We start from the raw sequence: 17599 nt of genomic DNA on the forward strand, positions 1-17599 counted from the left end.
ATTATGCCGGGTTCATAAATCGTCAAAGAAAAAATTAAATGAATGAAATAGGTTTTTCTTAATACATGATTTTCAGAATGTTATTTCTAAAGTAAGGCTACCATTTGTTCCCCTTCTTTTGCTCATGGACAATCCAGTCGTAAATCTTGTTTCTGTTAATTTCACAATGAAAATATGTTTCCCCTATAAATGTAATGCAATGAAGGAGGTACAAAGTCTTCATGATACTTTTGGTAATTACCTCACAACATTCCTGAGCTGAACTTCATGAAGTATCCCAAGCTGAAGAAAGGAAATGAACACCTGACCCGTACTCCATCTTTACGAAGATTCTTAATGAGCCTTCGTATGATTTAAGGTACTTGAAAAAATAGCAATTCTGAATGCCCATAAGGTATCTATTTTTCAAAGGTTTGGATTAATTTAGTCAGGCATTAAAGTATTTTTAGAGCATTTTGAATACAGGAATAAGAAAAAGCGCAAGACCTAAAAAGTACTAAAAAAGGACACTGCTACAAATTGACTTTTAATACATTATGCTTCCATTTATTGAAAGGACGTAACCTAATTTATGGGCTTACACACATGAATAATAACTCTCTCTCTCTCTCTCTCTCTCTCTCTCTCTCTCTCTCTCTCTCTCTCTCTCTCTCTACTAAATACTACATAATGACTATTACGTCGTGGTCGGTCACTATCTACTTATATATGAAAGAAAGGACGACGGGGAAGTCTACTGTTTATACAAATTCCTTTCCATTCTTGCTGAAGGGAACGTCATTAAGGACCCGTGACTTTTTATGTCGTGTTCATGTCACTCGTCATTAAACCTGAATTTCACAGTAACATAAACTGTCATAATTTGCCGAAACGAAAGTTAGCTTTACGGTACAATTCCATTTAATGTCACAGTAGAGCATTTTTCGTCCTTACATCTAACAACCAAGGGGACAGGTAACGCATATATTAGCCAAGAATTGGAGCATAAATGAATCTGAGATGAAAGGATGGGGAAGGTATTATCACTAACACAATTGACTCTGTTAAACTTTCATTAAACTAGAAACAGAAAGGAAATGCAAGTGCTTTTGCAAGCATATATTCCTGCTAAAATTACCTCAATTAGTTATTCCAAAGGGAATAAAAGAAATCTAAAACAGTTTCTTACATAATTTCTCAGTCAATCATTCATTACTTTCTATAATCGAAAATCGAAAACAAAATTACAGGGAAAACATTCGTATATATATATATATATATATATATATATATATATATATATATATATATATATATATATATATATATATATATATATATATATATATATATATATATATATATATATATATATATATATATATATATATATATATAATATTGAAATAACTATAATCAAACATGGAAATTCCTGTAAGCTCAAGGTTTACAGAAAAGACACAAATAATATTCTCATAATCAGTGTTTATTCATCCCATCCCTTCTCCATAAAACAGTCTGCCCTGAGGTAAATGTTTCTCCATGCACCTAATGTATGTAGCCCAGAATATTTTAATGAAGAGATGAATACAATCTATAGTATTGGTTATTCTAATAATTTCAAAGCTGAAGAAATGGACAAATCTTTTAATCTAGCTACGATAACATTTTATAAAGTGAATAATAAATCTAAGATTAGCTATAATTACATATCAATGCCTTTCCATCCATCCCTTCAAGGCATGGTTTATCAAGAAAATAAGTTAATAAAGCAAAATTTAAAATTAAGAATTACTCAAGATTTGGAAATTAAATCAAGTATGCAATGTTCAATTATCAAGAAATATTTAAAATGCTAAGTAAATAAATATTAAATTGCCAATATACAAAATGTGAAAAATCAAGAAACTGCAAACACAATAACACAAAAATACACAAAAGATTTACCAACAATAATTTCACTAAGACAAAATTTCCCTAATACACCTTATTATACCATGGTAAAATTTCCTAATACATCTTAAAATACCATGGTAATAATAATTTTCTACGTTCATCTCAAAAGCTAAGATTAATACCAGTACAAATTACCATTAACTTAAAAAGCCTCTATTTACAAAATCCACAAAGTTAACTCAAGTGGAAAAAAGATTTTTTTTTTTAAATCACAGCATGCTTAGTTTTTAAGTTTAAGAGTTCATTTTGGCTCCTTTATTGTCATTGCCTAATGCAGCCATCAGAAATAAAAAAAAAATATCATCATCATATATAAAATTGAAACATATGAAGCACAAAAAAATTCATATATATTGTATACAAAGATCTCAAAGCACGGTTAAAGCTAATGAGTTATTTTTTTCTTTGTATTGTACACTAAATTAATATATAACAAATTGTGACCAGAAAATATTATCAAATATTCAATAATGCCGGATGTAAAAAGTTTTTTTCAAAAATTCACCATAAATCTATATTTGAAGTGACTTTACCGTTTGTTGCAAAATGAAGGTAATTGATTGAATATTACTAGAGTGTAAGTGAGTACAATTGAGTTTTCGAGAGAAAGTTGACCGAAGGTCAACATTTATAACGGTCTCTGAAAAATCAAAATGAAAAGCAATTTTTGTTTTAAGATTCATTTTCAATGAAAAAATGAAACAATCAAACGATGTCATTATGAAAATATGAATTTCTGAGATTTTCGGCCAAGTTACGCGCGGATGTAAGAAAAAAGTTGTTTTCAAAAATTCCATAAATCTAAAATTGTGCTAGAGACTTCAATCGTAAATGATTGAATATTACTAAAATGTAAGTGTATTTACTCTCAACCAGTTGAGTCGTTGACCAAAGGTTAATTTGTGACATAGTGATTTATATGAAAATATTTCAAAACTGAAAAAGCTCGTATGGGACAAATCTGCTCACATTTTCATATATAAAACTTTATGTAACGACTAATATAAAAATCTCAACACGAGATGTTCAGCCAAAACAGACGTAAGAAAAATTTTATTAAAAACTGGCCAGCCAACAAAAACGGTAAATGATTGAATATTACTTAAACAAAGATGAAGAACAAAGTTGACAAAGTTAGTTTCAAAACAATAGATGAAATAAGTTCTCTTGCGAAATCATAGATTCTAGAGAATCTTTTCTGAAATCAGAATATGACAAAAACAATGAAACAATCAGACGATGTCAGAAAATAGAAATGCAATCCCACAAAACATGACCGATCGAACTACATTTACTCTCAAAAAGGCATATGTGATTCCTGCTCTTAACGAAATTTTGTTAACTGGCCAGCCACGTAAAACAAAGATCAAAGTTGGTTTCAAAAAAAACATATAACTTTATGTCTTATGACCAAAGCATTTATAGAAAAACACGAGAGTGAAATCGCAAATATAACTGAGTATAGAACACTTTTTGCTAGGGGAAAAATGTGAGGTCACATACTACATTATTATTAAAGCGTATTACTAATTCTAAATTATACTGTTATCTAAATCATTAACTCTTTTGAGACCTGACATTACACTACATATGATACATCAACAACTATTATTATCACATAAAACAGGTGATATTAGAAGAGCAAATATGTTAAAACTATGGGATGATATACACGTTACAAGGCAACATCATGAAATTCCTCCCCCCAAAAGATTAGTTATCCCAATTTTGAATCCAACGATTCACAATGGGATAAATAATCTGCAATTACATTGTTCCTTCCAAAAATGTTCTCAGTCTCTACACACTATGGTTACAAAATCAGTCAGGGGAGCTACTATGGCTGAGAAATTCGGACAGAATCAACAATAAAATCCAGCCATGCCCAAAAATCTTTGTAGCTGTTTCCTTGTAGTAGGAGGGTTAGCCTTGCGGATACCTTCTACATTAGCATCAACAGGAACGAGAAGGCCTTTTCCAACTTCAGATCCCAGATACTGAACAGTTGCTCTTCCAAACTCACTTTTTTGTAAGTTGGTTGTTAGTCCTGCTTCCCCTAATTTCTTGAAAACTTTCCTTAAAATCTTCAGATGTTCTTCCCATGTATTAGAATAAATCACAATGTCATCAAGGTATACACCAACTCCATTTTTGGATCCTAGGAGTTGATCCATCACTCGTTGGAAAGTTGCAGGTGCATTCATCAGACCAAACAGCAAAACAGTGTATTGATACAGTCCAAAAGGAGTAATGAAAGCTGACAGCAACTTAGCATTCTCATCTAAGAGAATTTGATAACCTTTCAACAAACCTATCTTGGAAACAAACTTTGCTCACCCAATATTATGAAGTAATAATTGATCTATAAGAGGCAAGGGATAATTGTCAGCCACGCTGGTGGAATTCAGTTTCCTATAATCAGTACACATCCTAAATGAGCCATCTGGTTTCTTCACTAACACACACATGGAGAACTATAATGACTTGAACTGGGTTCTGCTAATCAAATATTCCACTTCTTTCTTCAAAACATCTTGATGGAAACCCGATAACCGATATGCTCTTTGTTTAAAAGGTTTTCCCATCATCTCTGCTCTTTATCTCATTCTTTGTCAGATCGGTACACCTAGGTACATCTGCAAAAATTTCAAGGAAACTTCGAATCACCTCACTTAATTCATTGCTGTGCTCAACACTCAGATGTTTTAGTTTGTCCTCCAAATTTTCCAATATGGAAAAATTGTTCATCTTGCTTTCAGCTCCCAATTCGTAGCTATCATCGTCCTCTGTGGATGAAGCTGTCTGTGTTATTGACACTGTTTCTGTTTTAGTTTCTGAGAAGTAAGGTTTCAAAACATTCATGTGTACCTTCCTCTGTTGTTTCCTTCTTCCTGGTGTTTCAATCACATGAGTTTGATCATTTAACTTCTCTATTATCCTATAAAGACCTTTAAACTTATTGGTAAGGGGAAATCTTTTCACTGGTAAGAACACTAGAATGTGCTGTCCTACACTAAAATTTCTTAGCTTGTCTTAGCATCATATCTTCTTTTAAGTTTCTCTTGACTTTTCAAATTTTCTAAAGAGAATTTTTTATTTCTCTTAATCTTTTCCTCAAATTCTTCACATATTCTCCTTGGATTTCTTCTTGATTTTCATCCCAATTTTCTGCAAGAATCTTCAGTGGACCTCTCACGTCTTGACCAAAAATTTTATTTGGTGAACATCCCATACTTTCTTGATAAGCATTCCTAACTTCAGACAACATCAAGGATAAACCAGCATCCCGTTCTCTTCCTGATTCATAACAGTACTTTGTTAACATACTTTTCAACGTCTGGTGGAATCTTTCCAAGTCTTCTTAAGTCTCTGGATGATAAGCAGTTGATAACTGTTGTTACACTCCTAACAAGTTCATCACATCCAGGAACAATTTTGAAGTAAAGTTCGTTCCTCTATCACTTTGCACAATTTCTGGTATTCCAAACTTGGAGAAAAACTCCACCAATTTCTCAGCAATTACCTTTGCACTTATACTTCTTTCAGGAATCGCCTCAGGATGCCTTGTCACAAGACTCATTAATGTTAACAGATATTAATTTCCTTTCTTTGTTTTTGGAAGCGGCCCAACCACATCTATAATCACTTTGCTAAAGGGTTCTCCTTTAACTTCTATAAGTTGCAGATGGGCATTCTGAATGGTTTCATTGGGTTTCCCAGCTATCTGGCATGTGTGACACTCTGCAAAACCTGCTAACATCCTTGTGAAGTCCAGGCCAGAAAAAATATTTCATAGTCTTCTCAACAGTCTTCCTGATTCCCATATGTCTAGACTCATGTGCTACTGCTACCACTTGCTTCTTCTATCAGAATTTGATGCTATTCACCCCATTCAGCATTTCCTGGCATATCTGCAGGTCGATGCTTCCTCATTAGTAATCCTTCCTTTGGATAATAACGGGTTGGAGTTTGTTGCATCTCTTCTTGATCAAAAATTCTGAAGAACAAATCAGCTAATGTTGTATCCTTCTTCTGCAGTTACATTAGCTTCTCTCTAGTCACTTGACCAACTTCTAGGGCTGAACTCTCAATAACTGTTAACTCTGCTACTGTAGTTTCAGTACTGTCTTCAGAAACACTTTGACTACTCTGAGTCTCTTAAAAAAAAACAGGATCCTCGTCTTCTTGGGAAATCTCTTCATTGCCAACACTTGGGGAAACTTCACTTTCCTGGAACAAATCTTCTAAGCTCAAAGGTCCTTCACTTGATTTGTGTGTAGGTAAATCCTCAGTTTCTTCACTTGCAGATGTAATTCTCTTCATACTCCTGGTAGTTACACAACCTGCAAACAGGTGGGGGTTTTTCTTCTCTAAATCTACTGTAGGACTAATCCTCAATGGTTTGTCTGTCACTATAGGACAAGTAACAATGTGCACCACCAATTTCATTACACAGTAAAACATGCACACCTTCAATAGCTAGTGAGTCCTTTACAGCAAAATCAACATACCCTGTCACCAATTCACATGACAGGTTCAAGTGGCATATAGGAGTTGCCTCTTCTCCTATACCCTTCAAAATAACTGAATCTCTGGTGAGATTCTTCTCCAAATATGGGTGAGCACCATGAACTACCACACTATGGTTACTCCCTGTATCATGTAATACCTTGGCTGGTACCTGCACACCCCCTCGAGTTGCCAGCATACCTTCATAGATATATGGCTTAAAAGCCTCCAAGCTGCTCAGCCACTCACTGCTTGAAGTTACATTTCCACTGGTTGCTAAACATTCAGCTTGTTTAGTCTCAGTCTTCCCCACACTGCTCTTCATAGTTTGCTTCACCTGGTTACCTTTAACCACTTGACCGACTGTAGTGTCCTACTCTTCCACACTTGAAACAGACAACATTAGTTTTCTGTATGTGTCTTGAGAAACTGGATGATGAGGATTTAACATTCAATTGCTAAGGGGTATTACCTGGCTTTGTACTGGCATTGCCACTAGAAGGATTCCCAGTAGTAATGTTCCTGAAATTTGGATGAGACCTAAAACCTGTTTGTTGTTGGTTCTGGTGCTTGACATTAGAGTTCCTTTTGCTACTTATTATGTTGTAATCTTCACTGATCAGCTGATAAAGCTAAATAGGCACTCCTTCCTTCACCAATGAGAACACTGTAACAAGACAGACCATTTATTGTCTTGCCATCCCATACCTGAAGCCATTTTTTCAAAGTGATCAAAAAACTCATCTGGAGCCTCTTCTGTAAACTTTGGAATTAACTTCTGCACTCTTACTACATAAAATACAGGGTCTGAATTAATTTACCTTGGGTAGGGTTAGACGGTGTTACAGGTAAGGTGGACTGAGCTCTCTTTCATGTCATCTCTTTTCATGTTTCTTCTTTCTCTTTCTTCTTCTACTGCACTTTCTCTTTTCTCCTTTCCTCTCTTAGTCTTTCTCTTTCTTCTCTTGCTCTTTCTCTTTCTTCTTCTGCAACTTTTTCTTCTTCACTTTCTTTTCTTTCTATTTTCTCCGTCTTCTCTTTCTCTTCCTGCCAGCATTCTCAGCTAAATCAAACTTTCTTTTCTTTCTTCTCTTTCTTTTTCTCCTTGCATTTTCAGCTTAATCAAGCTTTCTTCTGCAGGTATGCCTCTAAACTCTACCTCTGCATCACTTTTATCTTTCTTTTACTTTTGCTTATTTATAAATTCTTCCTCAGTTACATTCAACAATTCTTGTGCCTCTACTAACTCTTCACCTATTTTACCAGAGTCCATCAATGCCTGGATTGCAATAAATCTGATTTGTGCCTTAATCATACCACTAGACATATTACCCCCATGCCACTGATAAAGCAGTCCACTTTGCCTTAGTCAGGTTGGATTCAGATAACTCTTGGATGGATGGAGCTGCTAAAAATTCCTGAACATTGAACAGGGCCATTTTCTCCAAGTTACTCAACTAAATAATTCACAATATAATGCAAAAATAACTATGTGGTCACTCTATCAAAATATATCCCTAACACCACCAGTATAAACCATAAACCAGAGTGATATTTTGTTTTGTTCCCCTGTCTGGGCACCAAAAATTCTTCTCTACTGTCACAATGTGTACCAAGTACCTGGTTATTGCACAACTAATCACAGAATTCAAAAATTTACCTCACTTCAGCCAGATGTCTGAACTCTCATAAAAATAAAAATTATGACTGAGTACTCTAAAGGTAACATTGATCCCTTAAGAAACCCATTAATCACATGAAAAATTAAACTAAATTTATCAAGAAATAAACTAAATTTATCAAGAAATATACTAGAGTAAAAGGGCATCACTCCATCAAACAACTTAAACTGTTTCCCTGGTCTTAATTCACTTCAGCAAAACTAAAGAAACAAAAGATATTTATCACTTTCCCTTATGCACACAATTAATTGTATTCACTGGTGGCCAATAAATGAAACACTGTTTTTAAAAACACTAAATACAAAAATTTATTTTTAATTCAAAATTTATAATTACAATTCACAATCTGAAAATTTTACTATTACTTGAAAACAACACAAAATTTAATTAATTCTTGAGTTAAATTATTAAAGAAAACTAAATCACAAAACTTTAATTTATCAAGAAATTAAGTTAATCAAGCAAAATTTAAACTATCAAGAATTACTCAATATTTGAAAAGAAAACCTTAGTAAAAGAAAATTAAATCAAGTATGCAATGTTAAATTATAAAGAAATATTTAAAATGCTAAGTAAATAAATGTTAAATCGCCCATACATAAAATGTGAAAAATCAAGAAATTGCAAACACAGTAACACAAAAATACACAAAAGATTTACCAATAATAATTTCACCAAGGTAAAATTTCCCCAATACGCCTTATTATACCATGGTAATAATAATTAAATTTTACTTTAATTTGCACATGCTTGTGAAAACTTTTGCAAAATCCACAAAACAGACTTTTTTGTATGGCGCTGTTACAACTTTTCCTACATTCAGATCTCAAAAGCTAAGATTAATACCAGTAACCACACAAATATTTTATGTTAATAACTTCTCTCTTTTGAAGAAAGAGGGAGAGAGAGAGAGAGAGGGAACCAAAACCAACGGTCTCTGAAATCAGAATGAGCAAACTTTAGGATTCCAGTGGGAAATGAAACAATCACATGAAGTCAAAAAATATGTGATCACAGAGCAATGTAATCCTACAAAATATGGCTTTATCGATTGATACACGTGCATTTATTCTCAAAAAGGTGTATGTGACTCGAACACAAAATCGTATGGACTCTTACCAAAATCTCAACACAATCAAAACAGACAGCAACTGGCCAGCCACAAATGGCACACTTTCAAAATAAAGACGAAGAGCCAAAGTTGGTTTCAGAACAGTACATGAACAATTGCAAAATCATTTGTCTTTTTCTCGTATGACACAAAGCTTTTACAGAAATCTTAACACGACTCAATTGCTACTCCCGCTCTTGTTAACTCATTATCTCTTGCGACAATAACTGAACAAAACACAAGATATGAAATCATGAGTATAAAACACTTGCTGCTAGGGGACAAAATTCAGGGTCACATACTGCGTTGTTATTGAAACATATTACTAATTCTAAATCATGCTGTTATCTAAATCATTAACTCTTTTGAGATCTGACACTGCACTACACATGATACTCCAACAACTATTATTATTATACATAACACATGATAAATAGAAGAGCAAATATATCAAAACTATAGGATGATATACACATTACAAGGCAACATCATGAAAATATATACATAAATGAAGATGCTACTCTTTTCCTTGTTTACATAAATCAACACTTAAAAACTACAACAAATACCCTAAAATGACACTCACTCTATATAGTTAAAATCACAAAAAATCACAATAACATTACATTATGATATCCTCATAAAAGGTGATTTCACAAGACAGCTTGAAAACCTCTTACATGTCTTCCGTGCCAAACACAAAAGATCTTATCATTGCAGAAACCTCTGTCTCTAAGAACAAAAAAGAATCTTTAAGCCCATATGAAGGTCTACCCCCTGTCTGGTAAAGAGCAATTTAGGACAGAGCACATAATCATGGATCTGTGCAGCTCTGTTATCGCCTCGGAAATGACTGTTGCGAGACCAGACTCGAGAGTGCCATAAAATTCCCGTAAGCAGCCATTTGTAGGATAGTCATGCCACGTAGCGACTCAGATCGTGAATGTTGTCTACTGGGGAAATGTAAAACAAGTTGCACATTTAGATATAAATGTTTACATCCCATGTTGATTTTGAGTATTCGTAGTTGGCGTAAATGTACTCAGTTATATTTCATAAACAATAACAAACAAAGTTTTCTTTCTCTACTTATTAACTTATGCAAATCCAACATTTTTAAAAACTCACAATTAATTTTCCGTTTTTGTGGTCATCACCTGGGATTAAACAGTTTTGGCAGCATTTTGTGTCCTTTACAAAATCGCATTTCTTTCATATTGCATACAAAACCGTATAAAATATAGTTTTATTTCATAATCACGAATCCCATGTATGTAATGACATTCATCGCTATAAACAAAATCATTCTTTTTTTCATTTCTCCCCGTAATGTTTCGTGGGATGGGCATTGAAGGCATTCGTGGAATAAGCTGATTTTTGTCAAACAAATACAACAAGCAAAATGTAAACGTAGAAAAACTGCAATGTAAGTGAGCTGGTTTATCACTTGGACACACACACATTAAATGCGATAAACTGAAAGGTGAGTACAGTGAGCACTGACTGAATATCCGGAGGTTCCAACCTCGTTTTCCCACAGAGTGATACGCCAGGCGCCACAACCTTTTAAATACCAAGTATTTGCTTGATTATGATGGTTCGCAGCCATGCTGAACAAGTACATGGGGCTAGCAATCTCATCCCAAAAGACTTGCTGACAAATGCAAATTTAACACCCTCAAAAGCCAGCATCCCTAAGGAGAAAAGTCGTTTATGAAAATAAAATAATAGGTAAGTCGGGGAACAAAGAAGCTAGACGAAAATTCCAGATCTTGGTACTGTAGGTAATAAAACAATTGGTGTAACTGTACTTTGGGGGTGAGGGGATGGTGGGGAACCGGTGAGAGATCAACCGACACTGAGGGGTCCGGGGTACCTCCACCTTGCTGAGCTGAAATTTAGAAGTTAAGACTGTCTTCCGTTATTGTCATCACTACTTACTGCTGCTTGGCAAAATCCAGGAGTTCTTAATATAACTTAATTGAGTACTCAAAAAAAGCGAGATTTAAGTTGAGTGAATGAGGTTAATGAGGGAAGTTGTAACCTAACAGGTGTTACTAAATCACCTGAATGACCTAAACAAAAGAGACAGCGGAGGCGCCTTACGTTTCATATACGTTTAGTAAATCGAAGGTATGCAGTAAAATACGGAAAAATGATGGGAACATTTCTACCATGCAGTTACAAAGATTGAATCCCATTTGTAGAAAGTTACAAATAAACTGTAGTTTTAATTCCCTAACAAAGTCGTTTCTCTTTTTTCGATTCTTATCATCTTCAAAATTGGCTTCGTACAGAAGCTTTCGTAATCTGCAAACTGCAAATCTCAGGCTGCAAAATAGAAACCGTCAAGTACCACATAGAAAACTAAATATTAAGCTTTTTCTTCTTTGGTAATACCCTACTCAAGAAACAGCAGTATCGTTCAGCTCCTTACAAAACCTCAAAACGGTCCTGATGGCGACTTTTTCATACATAGAAAGGTAATTCGATGTTGTAATGGCCCGTAGCACTTAGCTAATAAGGCGGTAATGGTCCTTTCCTTCTACATTCGCCTTCTTTTGGAAAGATTAGATAAAGGAGAAACTTTTTCTGAATTCTGGTTGTGTTGGCACTTAATGTTAAAGAGAAATGCATTAGCTAAAGGTCAAGATACAAGACACACAAACGAACAAAAGGAAAAATTCCTCTAATGTCAGCAATAAAGGTGACATTTTGCGTGGTCAAATCTCTGCTTCAATTCACAAGTATCCTCTAAAGATGTTGAACATTTACAGAGTTTAAACAATCTTTTACCATGCTTGGGCGTCACTAAATAAAATGTTCAAAACTTTATTTCATGGCTTCTAAAGCAAGAGTTATCCAGTTAAAATGCTAGAGCCACGCTCAGTTTCGTATGTAGTAATAACTATGTTTAATGTTGTGAAAATTATTGTTATTATAGCTGATAATCACACAATCTCATAGAATATGTATAAGGATAAAGGAGGTAACACCTTACAAACCATTACATCAGACTACCTCTTAGGTACATACTCACTGCTTAGGTTAAAGGTGACACAACCAAATTAACTTAACGTACGTAAAGTGTTCCCATTCACTCGGGAATTGATTTTCTGAACCTTCCGCACGTGAAGCGGGCGACGTAATCTTTAAACCAGGGTCTAGAGTATTCTCTAGACCTTGCTTTAAATTACTGATTCCTTTAAATTAATCTGAGAAAACTTTTTATCCTTCCCCATACTAAGCAAATGGATAAGGTATTCATAAAGTGCTAGACAATGAACAGTATTTCCACCATGTAGATGACAGGCAATTTGTCGCTCTCTTGTTCAGCAGCCAAATTCAAGGTTGGACTACAAGTTTCTCCATCGGCTGATCGTTTCATCCAGTATGCTCTTCCTCAGCATTTCAGCAGAAGAGCTTCATGAACATCGAATAATTAGCTTCTTTTGGAAGTCTAAGATTAATTCCCTTCCCATACTAGTACACGTCAATGGTTTTCTCGCTTATTTCCTGTTTTGATTTGCTAAAAGGTATTGCTTTAATACTTAAAAAAATGAGATCTCAATGTAAAATATCACTCCAGTATTTCTTCGTAAATTGGAATCTGTATATGCAATTGGCAACAAGGAATGAATATGGTATAGATTAATCCCTGGTTACGATTTACAAATTTTAACAAAAGACTGTATAGGCTAATGCCAATTTAATCCTCTGATAAAAAAGAAAAAAAGACTAACTACCGCGCACACAGATATCCGGAGAACTAAAGCTCTTCCGACGGTAAAGGACCGCACAAGACAACACCAATGTCTTTTCTTTTCAGGAAAAAATTAAATACATAATATATATGTATGTATGTATGTATATATATATATATATATATATATATATATATATATATATATATATATATATATATGTGTGTGTGTGTGTGTATATATATATATATATATATATATATATATATATATATATGTATATATATATATATATATATATATATATATATATATATATATATATATATATATATATATATATATATATATATATATATATATATATATATATATATATATATATACATATATATATATATATATATATATATATATATATATATATATATATATATATATATATATATATATATATATATATATATATATATATATATATATATATATATATATATATATATATAGTGTGTGTGTGTGTATGTACGTACGTTAGTGTGTGTGAATCAGTCTACTACGAAGAGAAAGAATGACGTTGCTTCATATTACGTGGAATATTCATTTACCGAAATCTACAACAGTTACCTTTAAAGGATAATCTGATGATTCATGATTAAAAACCATTTTACATAATGTCCAAACACATAATCGCCAATAAAAAGGGAAATGCTGAAATAAAAAACGTTGATTGGTTATTGGCCTGTGGATGGATGAATCCGTATTTAGGAAGCCATCGCTCAAGAGATATTAATGAATGGACCTTCCTGTTTGATGAATGAACCACCGCTGCGCGAAATGAGTTTTTCATATCGCGAAGATTAATAGGAAAAGACTTTTGCCGTTTCACCAATTGTGTAGCGCCGTCTCCATGTAATCACTGATATGGATTGTGTTTTTGTTTCATTTCCAATTAACAGGAAATCAATTCTGCCATTTCAACATTTTCATACTGCCATTCTGTCGTGTTAATCAGCAAAAGTGTAAGTATTTATCTCATTGCTATGATATTGGAAATTATTTTGCCGTTTCATCGTCTGCTCATTTCTTTTTTCATGTATCCACCAATAATCTTACCATTTCGCCAATTCCACATTGACGCTTACTGATTGGAAAAACTATATTTATCTCAGTACCTATTTATCTAAGTGATTTTGCCGTTTCATCGCCTCTGTACTGCCAAGCCTTTTATACTTATTGGCGTAAAGAATATATTTTTCACATCGCATGATCAATAGGAAATTTTACCGTTTCACTATTTACGTTTTTACCGTTGTCATGCACTAAAATCATATGGTACTCTTTGATATAAATTGCGTATTTTTGACTCACTACACATGTGCCATAGTCGTTTTACTGTAATAATCACTGATATAACGTGTAAAATAATCTCACAAGCTAAATCTTCAAAATGAAATTACTTGTGAGGTTAATTAGATTATAGTAAACCCATTTTCTCTAATTAAAGTCCCCTACACAAAAATGCAGTTTGGTCTGTTTCTGTTTTGATTCATAAATCGAAAATTTTTAGCCGTTTTCAACATTTTTAATTATAGTTATAATCCTACGCTTGAGTTTCACTTTAGCTTTTGTCTCAATTTGCGTTTGTTTCTGTAACCACGAGATTGATGACAAACGACCATTACAAACCGGAAAGCAAACGTCTAAATTTACAAATCGGCAGCAAATGGAAACATGTTCTCCATAATAGTTAAAAAGATGCATCGATCCAATTTGTCCTAAAAAGGAAAATGCCTTCATCTGAACTGGGATAGTTTCACCTGTACTGAATGAGACGATCATGATTCAAGAAACTTTGCATTTTGTGCTTCGCTACTTCATCTAAACTTCTTTCTTTTTTATTGCCTCGTCTTCATTTTACGCATTTGTTAAACACTATTTTCTTGTGCTATTCACAGCTTCAATATTGATTTTACATTTATTTTCCAGGAGAGTAATTCCACGCAATGTTTAGTATATCAATATTATGCATTATGACATCTCTTCTCTCCGCTCATAACAATAATCTGTATTCCATAAATGGTGTAAAAACTCGCTCCTTTCCTCTCCTTAGTATGATAGATATTTCATAAGTGACTGAAAATGGCGTTTCTTCCATACCATCAAAACAATATGTTATCTTATACATGACGTAAAATTCATATACACGCCTTTGATGCTTGCTTGTATAATTGCTTAATGCTTGTGTAAGCTCTTTGAAAAACTGGTCATTATTCTCTTATTCTCTCATTCCTTCGAATGACAGCCCTCTTTATTTCCCAGTCACCATCTTAATACAAACAAGTAAAAAATGCGCCCAAGTTTCTTCGGCGCAATCGAGTTTTCTGTACAGCGTTTAATCAAGACCACCGAAAATAGATCTATCTTTCGCTGGTCTCGGTATAATGCTGTATTAGTCGTAGCCTATGAAACTTTAACCATGACCAGTTGGTGGCTTGTCCTATATCGTTGCCAGACACACGATCATGGCTAACTTTAACCTTAAATAAAATAAAATCTACAGAGGATAGAGGGCTGCAATTTGGCATGTTTGATGATTTGAGGGTGGATGATCAGCATACCAATTTGCAACCCTCTAGCCTCAGTAATTTTTAAGATCTGAGGACGGACAGAAAAAGTGCGAACGGACAGACAAAGCCATCTCAATAGTTGTCTTTTACAGAAAACTAAAAATGTCTGAAACTTATGGAGCTTGGTGTCAGTCCAAATCCTTACGATGCACTTCCAAAGATGGCAAAAAAGTGTCTTAATAAACAACTGGAGACGGGAGTTGACATGAGAGAATGATTATTGGACTAGTTTAAAGAGAGAGAGAGAGAGAGAGAGAGAGAGAGAGAGAGAGAGAGAGAGAGAGAGAGAGAGAGAGCATTAGTTTATTGCTATATGAGGCCGTTACTATGTGAGCCATTGCAAGAAATACAAAGGGGACAATATAAACAAAAAACGAACCTTAAAACGTTCCTCCCTTAGTAGCCCTTGTCCTTCCAGATTTATCAAGGAAAATTCACAAAGAAAAACAAATAATGATTTTTCTTCACAGATAGTGCAGCAAATCAATGACTTGCTTCTTACGGGGTGTGTCAGAAATATTTTTAAAAGCACTGCTGCCGAAGTCCTTATCTCAAGAGTGGTATAACAGTGCCACAGGAAGTGAATGGCTGTCGACTGGAATCCGTCCATTAAATCATCTACTCTGGAAGGATATATAATGAAAGACTCATCAAATCAGCTAAATCTTGATTTGACGTTCCAAAAGCATACCTGTTGGAATGTGAATCCTGCTGAGAAAGTGGCAGAGGCATGCAACTAGGAGGCTCTTGACAACAATGCTCGAAACAACACGAAGAGAAATAAGAGAATGGCGACCTTACGACCGAATAAGAGTTACTTCAATTAGGGCGTAAAAGCTCAGTCTTAGATTAGACGGAAAGAACATTTTCTATTCAACTCAAGAATGATGGTGTGAAAGGGGACCCTTCATACCTAGTAGTGAGAACAACATGCGCCACATAAGAACAAGACGGACTCCGGTGAAACAACATGGTCAAGAGCATGATGTAATCTGGACGTTTCAGTGTTCTCAAAACTAATTTATTTTCAGTCTTTCTAAATAGTTTCTATCATCTTCTCAATCTACGACGGACTGAAATGAGAAATTTTCCTATACATTAAAGGTAACCTCGGAAGGATTATATTATTATAAAAAAATTACAATCTTTCCGAGGTAACCTTTAATGTGATATCATTTTTCATTCCACTCCGTCGAAGATTCAGAGGATGATATAAACTTTCTTTAGAATGATTAGAAAGAAATTAGTTTGCGAACACTAAAGCGTCCAGAGGAAAATATCATTCTATTGATATCGAAGGATATATATTTCTCGCCACAAAGCAAACTTACAATAAACTGAAAAGTCCTTTAAAACTGAAAACAGGACTACTTGATGCAGTTCTCCGCTTTAGCTGATGAAGGCAAATCAGCTTTCACTAATTTGCACATAAATGAATCCCCAGGTATTCCTCAGTTGCAAGCAAAGCTACATTACTAAAGGAGTTCTTCTCATCTTCATTTACTTTTAGTTCATCCTATGATCTTTTTGACTTATTTTCGTTTATGTTACACTACGTACATAATCGGCGAAGAAAAAAGTGAACGAATGATTTAGGTTTTCTTAGACATGGTTTTAATAGCGTTATTTCTAATGTAAGTCTATCATTTATTTCTTCCCTTTTGTTCATATCCAAGACAGTCGTCTGTACTGTTTCCATGCTTAAAACTCAGCAGAATTTTCCACTCTCAGACGTATATTTAAAATTTGAGATAAAATCCTCTTTGAGTTCCGCTTATCTGCACAAAGAAAATGTATCCGTTTCCCTTTGTCAACCTGACATTTATGTAAGGCAAATAAGCGTATACAATCCAATATGATATTTTTGGCAAAAACTTCACAACAGCCCTCACCTGAGCTAGACTTTATGAAGAGTGTCATGTTGTAAATTACGGGAATACGATATACGGATATCTGGTCTTTGTCCATTCTCTCGGGATTTTTAAAAAGAAATATTAAGATTTTAATACTATTCCATCTGGTTATAAAGAA

Source organism: Macrobrachium rosenbergii, chromosome 48 (genome assembly GCF_040412425.1).
Source record: "Macrobrachium rosenbergii isolate ZJJX-2024 chromosome 48, ASM4041242v1, whole genome shotgun sequence".
NCBI classification, from domain to species: Eukaryota; Metazoa; Arthropoda; class Malacostraca; order Decapoda; family Palaemonidae; genus Macrobrachium; species Macrobrachium rosenbergii.